This window comes from Gopherus flavomarginatus, chromosome 4 (genome assembly GCF_025201925.1).
Source record: "Gopherus flavomarginatus isolate rGopFla2 chromosome 4, rGopFla2.mat.asm, whole genome shotgun sequence".
NCBI classification, from domain to species: Eukaryota; Metazoa; Chordata; order Testudines; family Testudinidae; genus Gopherus; species Gopherus flavomarginatus.
This window is the reverse complement of record NC_066620.1, coordinates 59260634-59276561: the sequence shown is the minus strand read 5'-3', so window position 1 is coordinate 59276561 and position 15928 is coordinate 59260634. Positions and strand designations below refer to the sequence as shown.

Sequence of the window (15928 nt, the reverse complement as noted above, 5' to 3'; positions counted from 1 at the left end):
AACTATGTTGCTTAGCGGGAACACAATGTAGATGCACATACCAGAACTATTTTGAATCAAGGTACATAAACAGTAGTGTAACTTGTGCCTCAAGTGAGTCAGCTCTTCATGAGCCCAAAAATCACCATTGGAGTGATTCTCTGCAGTACTCTGTGTCCTTTTGGTGTTACAGTACAATAAAATGTGTGTGGTCCTGAATTGTCTCCCACCAGTCTTTTGTTTTTTTTACCTTTGATTATTTGCAAAATTCAGTTTAGCACAGGATCAGTCAATTAAGCAAATGACTGCAGTTCCACAATATGAGATAACAAAAAATGGTTCAACATCTCAATAAGAGCACAGCCAAGGATTACTCATGGTTTAGCACAGTGGTTCTCAGTGTACATGCTGCTTGCAGCCCAGTCAGCACACATGTATGGCCCATGTGACATCCTCACGGCTGTAACTAGGATGGAGTGGGAAGGGCACCGGCCCAGGATGCGGAGTGGGGGGGGGCATGGGGCAGTACAGGATCAGGGCTGGCCCATGGCATCAGTGCCCCCTAGCAGGATTGGGCCCAGCAGCATCAGGAGGTGGGCAGGGTGCCTAGCGCCCCACCGTGCAAAATTGCAGGTCCAGTGACCCAAGCTGGAGCAGGTTCCCTGGCACTAGGACTGTGGTGGGCAGGACATGCTGTATTGTTGAAATTCCTGCAGCCAAGGTAGGAGGCCAATGAGCATGGGGAGGCACTGCAGGGTGCAGGCAGTGCACAGGGGACTCTAGCTGGGGGCAGTCTGATGGAGGGGTTGAATCCTGTGGGGGAAGTCCTTGGGGGTGCTGAATGAAGTTGCTGAGGGGTAGTACCTAGGTGGGGGACTGGGTGCAAGGGGGGCAGTCCGGAGTTAGGAATGTACGCTGCACTGGACAGGGCTGCCCATCTTCCCAGGCAGCCTCTGCAGCCATGCTCTCCAGGTACTCAGCCCAGCCACAGCTCAGCGAGGGTGGCAATTCACCATGCCCGTGCCACCCTGACAAATTATTTTTTACAATGTTTTTGACTTATTTTGCTAGTTTAAAATGCTTTTGGTAGACATTTGCCTGTATTGAAGTGAAAAGTACTATATTGATTTGAATCATATAACAAATAGAGATATACCAATCTCATTGAATCCAGTCCCCTGCTGTCACTAGCAGGATCAAGTACTGATTTTGCCCCAGATCCCTAGGTGGCCCCCTTAAGGGCTGAACTCACAACCCTAGGTTTAGCAGGCCAATGCTCAAACCACTGAGCTATCCTTCGCCTTACTTTTTTGTTTTGTAGATATACAGGTAGTATATATGTATTGTGTGGCTGCAGCCTGTTGGGGACAATATATGATTAGCGTTTTGTCCCTGTGCCAGTAGATTGAATGGAAAATCTCACTTCTACAACTCATTAGTGATTAACAAAGACAAAAATTTGCCACTTGATTTTAAATGTTAATGACCAACAAAATATTTTGTATTCTTTCAATCCCAAGCTAAAACTTTATTAGGTATCTTAATTAGAATTGCAAAGATTCATCTTCAGAGCACCAAGGTGCGTGAGGTAATACCTTTTTTCTGGACCAACTTCTGTTGGTGAGAGAGACAAGCTTACACGGAGCTCTTCAGGTCTGGGACTACAATAACAACTAAGCTTCATCTTTGTCAAAACATGACTGTCTTGTCTGGGAGGGTTAGGAAACAGCATGCTATAGATCTATGGATGGAAAATCATGGCATTTTAATTCAATAAAGTTTTCAATGTGTGTTCAAAAAATATAAGGAATTTACAGCTCCCCAAGAATTACTTATAAGCCAATGTTTTTTGTTCCTCTATCTAAGCATTGAAAATTAACATAGGAGACAGAAAGGAAAGAGGTTCATATGCACCTGATTCCTTTAAGGGAAAGAATTGGAGCAGGTGCTTTACACTGTATCCATAATCCCACATAACAGCCTTTCTGTCCTATGAGAGAACTCCCAGTAAGTCTAAGATAACTTCCTGCAAATCTGTAACTATAAGAGTAAGTCAGACTACAATGTGCCTTTAAAACAGAGCATGTACTGGGAATAGCTTTTGTTTCTCTCTTTGAATTGCAGGAGGGAAAAAAAATTAATTTTAACTCTGTTTAAACTTGCTGATTTAAGGGAAGCTAGGAAAAGTAAGTTGCCCTGAGTGACATGAAAACAGGATTGGGCAGAGAAATAGTGGCTATTAGTTCAGAAGCTTTTGCCTAGTGGAGCACAAAAATCAGTATGCTCACTTTTTTCATGTAATTCATACTCAAAAGCTCTGTTAATGAAGCTTCCCTCAGATGGCTAAATTACCATTCAAGTTGATTGGCTCTTAACTTTCTAGGCCAGTGGAGTTTTGAATGTGTTGTAGAGAGTGGATGCATATTTGCAATCATCCATGCCTGGAGGTAACAATGTTCTATACAGTAGGTAGAGTTAACACCAAAGAGGTATTCACTGCTAACATGAGATGTGAGACCGCCTCAACCTGATGGTTCCTGTGCCTGCACTGGCTCCCAATCCAATGTAGGATCTATTTAAGGCCACTAATGTACGGAGTGGGTGGGATTCTGTTGGGTGATTTACCACAACTGCTGTGATTCTCAGGGATACCAGGAAATGAGTGTGTTTGCTACTCTGAAACTCTGAGCAGCTGGCCTGTGCCTTTTGGCTCTCACACACAGTGCGCTGCTTCAGCCTGGAATGAGAAAGCAGCTACAAAGAGGAAGTGATTAACTCTTGTCTTCTTCAAGTAGGATCCCCAGGGGAGCTCCACTCTAGGTGTGCCTGAGCCTCCTGTGCCTTTGATTGGAGATTTCTCATTGCAGTGTCCATTTAGCCCGCGCATGCATGTTACTCAGTCATGTGCCCCGTGCCATTGTTATGTAGCACTACATGGGCAAACTGCCCTCACTTCTTTTCAGGTGCCTCAGCCTGAAGTGGACCTCTGGCATTTGTCCATGTTGTTTTACCTCAACTGTGCCCTAGTCTTTATTCTAGTACTTTTTATAGTAGTTCTTAGCATTAGGCAGTAATTAGTAAGTAATAGCAGTCTTAAGATTCCTACTCTGGGGGGGGGAAATAAAATTGTGTGTGATAGCTATAGATAACCCCCCAGTGAACTAGAACGATCTTATGCTCGGTTCTCCTGGTTTCAAACATTGTCTGTTGTGCTGGGAGGCAATCCTGGTGAGCAATGGATACTGCTGATGCATCCATTGCTTCAGGGAGTCTCACGTTGCCTCGAAGTGTAACTTTTGTCTGGTGTTGAAATCTAGAGCCAAAAAACAGGGAGATCAGACTTTGTCCATTCATGATAGAGAGTTCACTGCACCCAGCTTCTGACCCAGCCCAGGGGACCCACCCCTGTACACTGGACTCTGAGTAAGTCTGCTGCTTCCACTGTCTCCAAGATGCACTCTTCGAAGGCCCGAGAGGGAGAGCCAAGATTCCTTTCATAAAACTTCCAAAGATGGCCCCTCGAGTGCTCGAGATAGAGAATCTATCTTAAAAAAAAAAATTACGGTCTCCAGTAACCCCAGAAACTTTAGCACCTTCTGTTCTCCAGTCCAGTACCCATGAGGGCACCACTAAACTGAAAGACTGCAAAGTCTGAGGCTGGGGGATCCTTGATAATATCGGTGGACCAAGGAGACAAGAAGAGCTCTTCCTCTGTTCACTTGGTACTGAAGAAGCCCACTCAGGCTCCAACTGCACTTCCCTCAGAGCAGCCAAGAATCACGATACTATCAGCTCCCTCAACCACTATCACTTTGGTGCATGGCATGGACTTGGTACTGACAGCATGCTCCGTACTGCAAGAGTTTTGTTTTCCCTGAGACCTGACTGTATCTGAGATGTCCGGCTCACCACTGCTTGGCTCCAATGCATTTTCAGTAATGGAAACATTAAGAGCTCTGGAAATTTGCCCAGGACTGACAACTTCACCTCCATTTTCTTCTGGTGCTTCACCATTTCACAGTGAATTGGAGGAAGAGGATTCTGATGAAAACCTTGCCTTGGTCTTCCAAATATTAGTACAGGGTTCTCCTTTTTATCCTATAGACTAGAGGCCCTTTTCAGGAGTCTCTGAAGGACAAAGCTGGAGTCATCCTAATACTTCTGACCTGGCCCAGATAAATATGGTTTCCTTAGCTGATACAGCTCGCTGTTTACTCACTGATCACTCTCCAGGCCATTCCACATCTACTGTCCCAGGAAGGCAGGAAGATTCTTCACCCCAGTCTCAGAGTTCTTTATCTCAAATCGTGGCTGGTCGATGTTTCTCATCCCATGAGCCAATCTGCTCAGAAGAGTAAAAAGAATATTGTAACACAGCAGAAAATCGTCTATTCTTCTTGGAGTGATTGCTCATGTGAGTTCCAATCAGGTGTCCGTGTGCCGCATGCATGGCAGAGGGAAAATTTTTCCCCTTGTAGTATCTGTCGGGTTGGCCTGGGAGTCCTCTGGGGTCAAACCTTCATGGCACTCAGTATAGGGCCTGCTGACCTGCCACACCCTTAGTTCCTTCTTTCCGCCAGTGACGGTTAGCCAGAATGCCTTTGGCTCTTGCCTCAGCAAGCATGTTTTGGCAGTGTCCTATCTATGTGTATATAGTTGTTAAATAGTTAGTTGTAGCTGTAGTGGTTATTTAGTGGTAGATTAGTTCTGTAAGTTTTCTTTGGGGTTCCCCCCCCACTACTCCCCGCAATGCTTTCCCAGCAGCAGGGCATGCTGCGATCCCCTGGGTTTAAAGCCTGCAAGTACTGTGGCAAGTGTATGCCCAGGAGTGAAACTGCACACTTTGTGTCTGAAGTGTTTAGGGGAGAGCCACCTGAAGGAGTGCCGCAGGATCTGCAGGGGGTTTTGCTGGAGAACCCTTAAAGACCAGGAGCAGCACCTTAAGATCCTCCTGATGGAGGCCACAAGCTGTCTGCAATTGGACCCTGGCTCAACAGGGCCAACTCTGAGCACCTCCTCCTTGGTGTGAAGTGCACAGGTGGCACATGAGCTGGTGCCGAGAAGGACTCCTCTACAGACTCTCGGCACTGCCACAGCTCTGTCAACAAGATGCAGGCCACAGGGAGGCACCAGTCTCGATCCCCGGTGCCCCAGAAGAAAAGGAGGCTGGAGAGGGGCCACTCTCCCTTGGCCAACCCTAAAGAGCCTGTTGCCATGAGACCCGAGTCGGGCCATGCCTCTGCCCCATTGCCTACCAGGGTCGTGTCGACTCCTGCCCCCTTGGAGGCTCCGTGGAGTCCAGACCCCCACCGCGCTCTGGCCCGACAAAGCCAAGAGCTGCAGTTGCCCTCCATGCCAGAGGCATTTGAGGCTGCTTATGACTTGCTGAAGCTTACACTGCCATCTTCCTTCCCGAGGCATGACAAGTCTCCGGTGCTGATTCATCCACTGGTACCATCAAGGGGCAAGCCAGCAATGATGGCGCGGCCCTCCTCGTCACCTGCACATCATTCCCCAGCACGGGCCGCCCACATGGGGGAGCTGCACTGGTGCCCCACCCACAGCACTGATCACCAGCACCTCTGAGCACCCCTCCCCCACGGTCATCCTATTCGGAGTCATCGGAGAAGGACTTGTATTCTCCAGCAGCAGCAGGAAGTCCAGCTCCCTGTGACTGCCAGCCCTACCCCACGCCGTGACTGGGTCAGTGGCAGGCCCGGACCAGTGGCCTTTCTGGACACCCTGGTCATTTCACCAGACCCAGGGACAGAGCCAGGGGTTGCACTCCAGATCAGTGTTGGTGGCCTCGGCGTCCTTTGTGCAGCCACAAAAAGTGGCAGCCCAAAGAGTATCAGCATTAGCAATGACCCAGTCTGCAGTTGGGGCTCCAACACCTGAGGTATTGGCACCAGCGGCACCCTCAGCGCAGATGCTTTCGACACCAATGTCCATAATATTCTTGGCACTGATGTCTGCAATATCCACAGTACCGGCGGCTCCGGCCCACCTGCAGTGTCTGCACCATTCCTCCCGGTGCTCACAACACGAGGGTATCGGGCACTGCGAGACTGCCTTGGACCAAGGGTAGTGAGCAGAGCCTACTACCTGCGGGGTTCTCATTTTTGTCCTCCCCGGACAAGGCGGTGGCAGGCACATCAATGGCCCCGGCCTTGGAAGATAGCAGGGTCTTGCAGCAATTGCTGCAACAAGTGGCACAGAACCTGGGCATCCAGGTGAAGGAAGTGGTGGAGGATGCTGACCCCAAGGTGGACATCCTCACCCCCTCCAGGGGCCTGCCTGCAATGCCTTGCCACCGATCAAGACCATCAGTGATACCAACAAGACATCATGGCAGACCCCAGCCTCCTTTCCCCCCATGGCAAAGAGGAACGAGAGGTGGTACTTCGTACCTTCCAAGGGATATGAACATTTGTATACCTACCCCCCGCCAGACTCCCTAGTTGTGGATGCAGCCAACCAACACAAGCGCCAGGGCTACCAGGAGCCCTCCCCAAAAAACCGAGGCTTCGTCAACAGCATTCCTGGCACATGTTCCAACCCAGGAAATATGTAGAGCAGCAACGTGGTCCTCCACTCATACTTTCACATCACATTATGCAATTACCCCGCAGGCCAGAGATGATGCAGTCTTTGGTAGAGCAGTGCTCCAGACAGCGAACATTTAAGTTCTGACCCCGCCTCCAAAGCTTAGGCTTGGGAATCACCTGATTGGAACTGAAATGAGCAATCACTTGAATAAAAAATGGTTACTAACCTTGTAACTGTTCTTCAAGATGGGTTGCTCATGTGCATTCCAATACCCACCCTCCTTACCCCTCTGTCAGAGTAGCGGGCAAGAAGGAACTGAGGGAGTGTCGGGTCAGCAGGACCCTATACTGAGCACCATGAAGGCACAACCCCAGGGGGTGCCCAGACCGACCCGATGGGTAGCTGCTAGGGAAAAACTTTTCTGGTTGCCATGTATACAGCATGTGCACACAGCTGACTGGAATGGACATAAGCAACAAATCCTGAAGAACAACAGTTACAAGAGAGTTAGTAATCATTTTTTCACTATACATACTCTCAAAAATGGACAAGATTTGTCTGTTGGTGTGATCTCAAACACTCTACTGACAACCTCATCGCTGTCAGATATACTGGAATGTATTCTATCACTCTAAAGTTCAGGGCTGTTGTTGAACTCCATTAGAGTCCATGTAGCAGCCATCATGGCTTTGCATGCTCCAATAGTTATTCTGTTTTTGCTCACCCAACAACAGCGAGGTTCTTCAAGGGGGCTTGGAAATCTCTTTCTGCCAATCAAGTGTCATATGCCAATTGTGGACCTCAATCTGGTTGTTAAATGCCTTACAAGACCACAATTTGCTCCCTTTATCAATGAAAACAACATTCCTGATAGCCATTACATTGATGTGACAGGTTGGGGAAATAGGGGCCCTTATGGCATATCCCCTTTTTGCAGTATTTTTAAGGATAAGGTCATGTTATGATCACGCCCCAAATTTCTAACAAAAATTTCCTATGAATTCTATATTAACTAACCCATTCACCTACCAATTTTCCATCCTAAATCTCACCTCCAAAGACAAGAGGCACTGTTACACACCCTTGACATCAGGAGATCCCTGTTTTCTATCTTTGATAGGACTAAACTCTTCAGAAAGACTCCCAAATTGTTTCTCTTGCTCGCAAATAGAGCAAAAAGTTCTGCAATCTCTAAACAAAGACTTTCCAAGTCACTGTCCGACTGCCTTAGTTTTTGCTACGAATATTGTAATCAGAGTGGACACGTTGGGCAGCGGGCAGGGTTGGCCCTCCCCCCAGATTTGCTGCTTGGCTTGTACTGAGCATGCTCAGTAACACTGCTGAAGCCTCTGCCCTCACTCCACCCTGTCTCTCCGCCCCCCACGCCCTATCCACTGTCCATTCAAGCACCTTTGGACTTATGAACTCATTCTGCGAGGTCCATTTCCATCTCTACAGCCTTTCTCAGAAGTGTTCCCAGCATTGAAATATGTACAGCTGCAACTTGGGCTTCTGTACACACATTTGAACATTATGCAGTAACTCATGACTCTGCTTCCAATACTGTGTTCTGCTTGGCTGTACTTTCTTCCACACTGGACTCAACTCTAAAGCCCCCTCCACCTTAGAAGGAACTGATCAGTAGTCACCTAGAGTGGAGCACTCACAGGGACACTATTCGAAGAAGGGGCTACTCACCCTGTGTGGTAACTATGGTTCTTTGATGAATCCTCATCGATGCTCCACTAACCACTGTCCTTCTCCTCTCCTTTGGATGTCTCTGCTATAGGGCTTTGCTGTAGAGAAGGAAGTGAGGGCAGTTAACCCATGCAGTGCTATATAGCAATGCTATGGGGCACAAGACTGAGTAACGTGCATGGGCAGAACAGACACTGCTATGAGAAATCTCTGATCAAAGGCACAAGTCATACAAGCGCTCCTAGAATGATGCACCCATGGGGGTGGGGGTGGGGGGTACATCTCAAAGAACTGTAGTTACTGCACAGCGTGAGTAACCATTTCTGTGCTTCTTTGTCTCAGCTTTCTTGGTGACACAGAAGAGTTTTGTAATCTTGATACCTGTTCAACAGGAATTGGGCTAAGACCATTAACTTTTCTCCTAGAAACAAACCAATAGCCTGCAGCTAGTTTTCCGTTTGTGCCCATTTTGTATCAGTAGTGCCCTAGCTTATATGGGTATTGTGATGGTTTGGGGCATCTGTGTACAACTGATGAATTCTGATTAATGAACTTTATGTATAACTGTATTCCTCAGTGCACTGAGTCAGACTGGCCCCAGTTCAATTAAAAGCAAAGTTAACCCTGAATGACTCTGCCATGGCAGAACAATGTATATGCTAAAGAGATTGGCCCAGCTAACAGACGCTGATTCTGCTCAGGTTGCCTGTGTAGTAGCATAAACTGCTCCCTGGTCTCCTACCGTGAAGGAACGTTCTCTGGCATGTCTGTCATACCAGGCCTTTTGCTCTTCTTGAGCATCCTTTAGGTTCTCTCTAGCAAGGGCTAAAGAGTGTCGGAGGGTGCTTTGTAGGTTGCTTACAAAGTCCAGAATGTTAGTTCCTGGAGAAGGCGTAAACCCCTCCCATTGCTCCTTCACCAACTGTAATGGCCCCTTAACCTCGTGACCATACACAAGTTCAAATGGTGAAAACCCTAAACTGGGATGTGGTACAGCCCTGTAGGCAAACAGCAACTGCTGCAACACTAGGTCCCAATTATTGGAGAATTCGTTGATGAATTTTCGTATCATGGCCCCCAAAGTTTCATTGAACCTTTCCACCAGGCCATTGGTTTGATGGTGGTACGGGGTGGCAACCAAGTGATTCACCCCATGAGTTTCCCACAGTTTTTCCATGGTCCCTGCCAGGAAATTAGACCCTGAATCTGTAAGGATGTCTGAGGGCCAACCTACCCTGGCAAAGATGTCTGTTAGGGCCAGGCACACAGTGTTAGCCCTGGTGTTGCCTAGAGCTACTGCTTCCGGCCATCGGGTAGCAAAGTCCACTAAAGTCAGTACGTACTGCTTTCCTCTGGGCGTCTTTTTTGGGAAAGGGCCCAGAATATCCACAGCTACTCGCTGAAATGGGACCTCAATTATGGGGAGTGGCTGGAGAGGGGCCTTGACCTGGTCTTGAGGCTTTCCCACTCTTTGGCATACCTCACAAGACCGGACATACTTGGCAACGTCCTTGCCCATCCCCTCCCAGTGGAAGGACTTCCCCAACCGGTCCTTGGTTCTGTTCACCCCAGCATGGCCACTGGGATGATCATGGGCTAAGCTTAAGAGCTTCCCCCGGTACTTAGTTGGAACCACCAACTGTTTTTGCGGCTGCCATTTTTCCCGGTGTCCACCAGAAAGAATTTCCTTGTATAAAAGTCCTTGGTCTATAACAAACCGGGATCGATTAGAAGAGCTGAGAGGCGGTGGGGTGCTCCGTGCCGCCGCCCACGCTTTCTGAAGGCTGTTATCTGCTTCCTGCTCAGTCTGGAACTGTTCCCTTGAGGCTGGGGTCACCAGTTCTTCCTCAGACTGTGGACTTGGGCTTGGTCCCTCTGGAAGCGATGTAGGTGATGGGGTTGTTTCCGTTGCTGGTGAACCGCTCTCCGCTGGTGCACCTGAGGGTATTTCAGGCTCTGGCTGAGCCTTTTGGGTATGGCTGTCTGTTGCTTCTGCCAGTTGTGGCTCGCTGGCGCCCACTGGCGTTGAGTTTGAAGATGGGGTTGCAATCACTGGTGCTGGTTGCTGTTCCAGTTCCGGGCCTGGGACTGGAGGTGCTGTGGCTGTTTCAGTGGTTGGCATGGAATCTGGATCCACTACCTCTGTCTGGGTCTCTGGTAACACAGACGGGGCCTCTGTGGACGGCTCAGGAACAGGAATGGGTCTGGAAGCTTGCCTGGTTTGGCTACGTGTAACCATTCCCACTCTCTTGGCCCGCCTCACCTGGTTGGCCAAGTCTTCCCCCAGTAGCATGGGGATAGGATAATTGTCATAGACTGCAAAAGTCCACATTCCTGACCAGCCTTTGTACTGGACAGGCAGTTGAGCTGTAGGCAAGTCTACAGCTTGTGACATGAAGGGGTAAATTGTAACTTTGGCCTTTGGGTTGATGAATTTGGGGTCAACGAAGGATTGGTGGATAGCTGACACTTGTGCCCCCGTGTCTCTCCATGCAGTAACCTTCTTTCCGCCCACTCTCAAATTTTCCCTTCGCTCCAAGGGTATTTGAGAGGCATCCGGGCCTGGGGATCTTTGGGGTGATGGTGGTGTAATGAATTGCACTCGCATGGTGTTCTTGGGACAGTTGGCCTTGATATGTCCCAGTTCATTACACTTAAAGCATCTTCCATCTGATGGGTCACTGGGCCGAGGTGAGTTACTGGAGACTGGTGAGGTTGAAGGGTAGGGTATCTGTGGCTTTACTTGGGTGGTATGTGGGGTCTTTGGCTGTCCTCGGTTGTAGGGTTTATGGTCTGTGTGCCCCCTGGGGTAATCGTTCCCCTTGACAGTAGCTTTCTTGCTTTTTGCTAGTTCCATCCATTTGGCTCCAATCTCCCCCGCCTCAGCGATATTTTTGGGATTTCCATCTTGTATGTACCGTGTGATGTCTTCAGGAACACCATCCAAGAACTGCTCCATTTGTATGAGGAGGTGCAGTTCTTCCAAGGTTTGAATGTTGTTTCCTGTTATCCAGGCCTCATAGTTTTTTGCAATGTAGTAGGCGTGTTTGGGAAATGACACCTTTGGTTTTCACTTTTGGGTTCTGAAACGCCGTCGGGCATGATCTGGGGTTATTCCCATTCTGTATCTGGCCTTGGTTTGAAAAAGTTTTTAGTCATTCATTTGCTGCTTAGGCATTTCAGCTGCCACCTCTGCTAAAGGTCCACTGAGCTGTGACCTCAATTCTACCATGTACTGGTCTTCGGGAATGCTGTACCCAAGACAGGCTCTTTCAAAATTTTCCAAGAAGGCCTCGGTGTCATCACCTGCCTTGTAGGTGGGAAATTTCCTGTGCTGTGGAGCAATAATGGGCGCCGGGTTGTTAGGGTTGGCTGGCACATGCAGCCCAGCTTTTGCCAACTCCAGTTCATGTTTTCTCTGTTTTTCCTTCTCTTCATTCTCTTTTTGTTGTTTTTCCATTTCTCGGCGGTGGGCCAACTCTTCTTCTGCTTGTTTCCTTCGGTAGGCCACCTCTTCTTCTTCTAGTTTTCTTTTGTGTGCTGCCTCTTGGGCTGCCTGTTCTCTTTGGAAGGCTGCCAGTTTCACGCTTTCTTCCTTTTCTTTCATCTCCATCTCTCGCCTGTGTTCAGCTTCTTTGATTTGTTCTTCGGCCTCAATTTTTGCCTTAGAAGTCATGGTTCCTGTTTTCTTGTGTTGGGGTGCCCTCCGGTGTTTATCTTCTGAACTGCAGGTTCTCTGTTGCCTCCTGAAGTCTGCCTAGCAACAGTGCCTTTAGCTAATTTTCAATGTTAAGTAAACCTGAAAAACCACTTTATTTGCATTCATATAGTGCTGGTAATGACTCTCAATGGGAGTGCTATTGTGTGACAAAAGACCCTCAACAGTCTCTTAATGGCTTCTCGCTTAACATGCAAGCCACAAACTGCCAGAGAGAGCAGAAAAAAAAATTCTCTCTGGTTCCCTTTTAAAACCAAACTGTTTCTCTCTGCTAAAAAGCCCTTAGCAGAGAAGAGAAAAATATAATATTCCTACTGGCTTCTGGATTCTGTCTATATCCCACCACTGCTACACCATATCATAACCTTAGTCCCAGATTTGGACCTTAGCGTCCAAAATATGGGGGTTAGCATGAAAACCTCCAAGCTTAGTTACCAGCTTGGACCTGGTACCTGCTGCCACCACCCAAAAAATTAGAGTGTTTTGGGGCACTCTGGTCCCTCTGAAAAACCTTCCCTGGGGACCCCAAGACCCAAATCCCTTGAGTCTCACAACAAAGGGGAAATAATCCTTTTTCCCTTCCCCCCCTCTCTGTTCCCAGTCCTGGAAACAAAAGTACTTTCCTATTCCCCCAGAGGGAATGCCAAATCAGGCTAGCAATCCAACACACAGATCTCCCCTTGATTTCTTCCTCCCACCAATTCCCTGGTGAGTACAGACTCAATTTCCCTGAAGTAAAGAAAACTCCAACAGGTCTTAAAAGAAAGCTTTATATAAAAAGAAAGAAAAATACATACAAATGGTCTCTCTGTATTAAGATGATACAATACAGGGTCGATTGCTTAAAAGAATATTGAATAAACAGCCTTATTCAAAAAGAATACAAATCAAAGCACTCCAGCACTTATATTCATGCAAATATCAAAGAAAAGAAACCATATAACTTACTAGCTGATCTCTTTGTCCTTACACTTAGAAACAGAAGACTAGAAAGTAGAAACTACTTCTCCAAAGCTCAGAGAAAGCAGGCAGACAGACAAAGACTCAGACACAAACTTCCCTCCACCCAAAGTTGAAAAAATCCGGTTTCCTGATTGGTCCTCTGGTCAGGTGCTTCAGGTGAAAGAGACATTAACCCTTAGCTATCTGTTTATGACAACGTGACAGTTGCAGTTTGTGTTGCTACACTTGCAGAGAGTTGGGGTTGGAGAAGCATGGGAAATTCCCCCGCAGAAAAGGGAAACAAAGAGAGATCTTAGAAGCTGCTGTTGAAAAAGGGCCTTGCTCTTTGAGCTCGGGTGAACCTGTTGAGTGCTTCCTGAGCAAACCAAGGCAAGATCAGCATGGATTAAACAGCTGAGGAATCAATGCAAGTGCTGTTCATTTCAGTTTCAGGGCACAGTTGCAAGATGGGAGGAGGAGGAAAAGTGAGAGTGTTTGTGTGTGGCTGGCTAATGAGTGGCTTTGACCTGAGGAAACACTGACTGGATAGTCAGCCCTCCTGGACAGAAAACCATAAGGTGGTGTTTTTCTAACTGCACCCTGTGAAGATGAGAATGGAGAGGGGCCATTGTGTCTTGTGCTCATTTACAAAAAACTTAAATCCTGGCAAGAGAAAATAACTTTGTTTTGTTTGTTCAGTGAGCTACTCTTACTCACTGCTGTCCTGTGACAGTAGCCCACCGATAAATATGCTCTGAGTCCCTCTTGGGTTCCAGGTGCCGTATTCATTTGCGGGTTCATTATTTATAATTGGTACAGCTCTGAGGTACAGTTGTTATTTAGGGAACCTATGTAATATAACCAAGGTTGCTGATTGGTCTAGCCTTCACCACAACCTCAGGTGAAGCTGTTCATGACCTCACCCCTCTCCCCCATCCTGTCACACAGGGTTTCCCGGGGGGGGGGGAGAGACTACACATACTCTAACCTTGCCTGCTTACCTACCTTTTGCAATTTGCAAGTAGGATTGCTTATAGCTTTACCTGCCTCCTGACACCTTCCCTCCCAGGGATCTTCCAGAGGAGGGTATTTCCTGGTATCCCACCCCCAGTCTATTAAATTGTAGGATCTTCAGGGAAGTGTACTAGACCCAAGCCCCAATGTTATGCCGGAGGGTTGTTGCAGAAGAACTCAGATACTATGGTAAAATGACAGGTTTCAGAGTAGCAGCTGTGTTAGTCTAAGAGGTTAATTAATTAAGATGAGCTATTATCAGCAGGAGTAAAAAGCTTTTGTAGTGATAAGACCGTTGAAATGGGCAGAGGGGCATTGCTGGCACATGATAGCATATATCATATTGGTGGATGTGACTCGTTCACCTGCACATCTAAGATGCCACAAGTGTGCTCCTGTTCTTTTTGTGGATACAGACTAACAAGGCTGCTACTCTGAAACTTCCCATGTAGTGCTGATCAGCAGGGGCTCCCAGGCTGCCTGCAGACCCTGGCTTTTGAAAGAGAGGTGACTGCTGGTACAGCAGTTTCTACATGGGCCCTTCGGCTTTTACATTCACTTTCCCACTTGGTCCAAAGTAGCTAAAATTTGTAGCCAGCCATAAAAAACATTTGAAATAAACAGACTTCCTGGTGTTCGGCTGACATGTGACTCTGTAATGAGGCAGAAGCCAGCCAGCAGATGGTGCAGGGCTTGAAAACGAAACTGACCTGGAAGAGAAAGGAAAGCACGTTCCTAGACAGGGGTGGGGGAAAAACTTACTTATGTGGACAGACTGCCAGGGAAATCTTTGTTTGGCACTGGGAGGATTTCACACACAAGTCACTTGCACTTTCCATGCTGAAGAAAGTTCTAAAGGTAAATGTGTAAATTTTCTGTCTGGCTTGTGCAGAAGTGAGATTAGATCCAAGCAAAGCAAGGGGGTTGGGATCTTGTCTTTCTCTTAAAATGCTCCTAACAGGCTTAAGATCCTTTAGAGCAGGGGCGGGCAAACTTTTTGGCCTGAGGGCCACATCGGGTTTTGGAAATTGTATGGAGGACCAGTTAGGGGAGGCTGTGCCTCCTCAAACAACCAGGCGTAGCCCGGCCCCTGCCCCTATTCCCCCCACCCTGCTTCTCACCCTCTGATGGCCCCCCACAGGACTCCTGCCCCATCCACACACGGCCCGTTTCCTGTCCCCTGACTGCCCCTGGAACCCCCACCCTGACTGCCCCTACCACCCCATCCAACCCCCCCTTCCTGATTGCCCCCCGGGATCCCTGCCCCCAATCAACCCCCCGTTCCCTGCCCTCTGACCACCCCAACCCCTCGCCACACCCCAAACTCCCCTGCCTTCTATCCAGTCCCCCCTGCTCCCTGCCCCCTTACCGTGCTACCTGGAGCACTGGTGGCTGGCAGCACTACAGCCACACCACCTGCCTGGAGCCAGCCACGCCACAGCACAGCACTGAGTCAGGCCGGGCTCTGCAGCTGCTCTGCTCGGCCGCCCAGAGCATTGCGCTGGCAGTGCGGCACACTGAGGCTGCGGGAGAGGGGAAACAGCAGAGGAGGGGCTGGGGGTAGCCCCCGGGTCAGGAGCTCAGGGGCCGGGCAGGAGGGTCCTGCCAGCCGTAGTTTGCCCACCTCTGCTTTAGAGAAGCAGAGCATGATCATTTCCAGTTCTGGTTAGAATCGTCATCCATTGAGAAGGTGGGGAATGTAGAAATAGAACTAAGTTTCTGGCTTTGAGAATGAAGAGTACTTGTGGCATTTTAGTGACTAACAAATTTATTTGGGCATAAGCTTTCCTGGGCTAAAACCCACTTCATCGGATGCATGCAGTGGAAAATACAGTAAGAAGATATATATAAACAGAGAACATGAAAAAATGGGTGTTGCCATACCAGCTATAACAAGACTAATCAATTAAAGTGGGCTATTAGCAGCAGGAGAAAAAAAAAACCTTTGTAGTGTTAATCAGGATTACCCATTTCCAACAGTAGACAAGAAGGTGTGAGTAACAGTAGGGGGGAAAATTAGCATGGGCC

The 15928-nt window shown here is 48.2% G+C and overlaps 1 long non-coding RNA gene across 3 annotated transcripts; it reads right to left on the bottom strand.

Annotated features, from left to right (window-relative positions):
* Positions 1-1528: 1528 nt before the first annotated feature.
* Positions 1529-15377, bottom strand: LOC127048771 (uncharacterized). 3 transcript variants are annotated; one of them, XR_007773768.1, is made up of 5 exons: positions 15270-15377; positions 14527-14752; positions 8227-8324; positions 4199-4321; positions 1529-1720 (listed from the first exon to the last, which is right to left on the bottom strand). It is a non-coding gene; the product is annotated as an uncharacterized LOC127048771 (long non-coding RNA). The 3 variants fall into 3 exon arrangements; XR_007773769.1 differs by having other exon boundaries at positions 14663-14752; XR_007773770.1 differs by lacking the exon at positions 4199-4321.
* Positions 15378-15928: the final 551 nt, after the last annotated feature.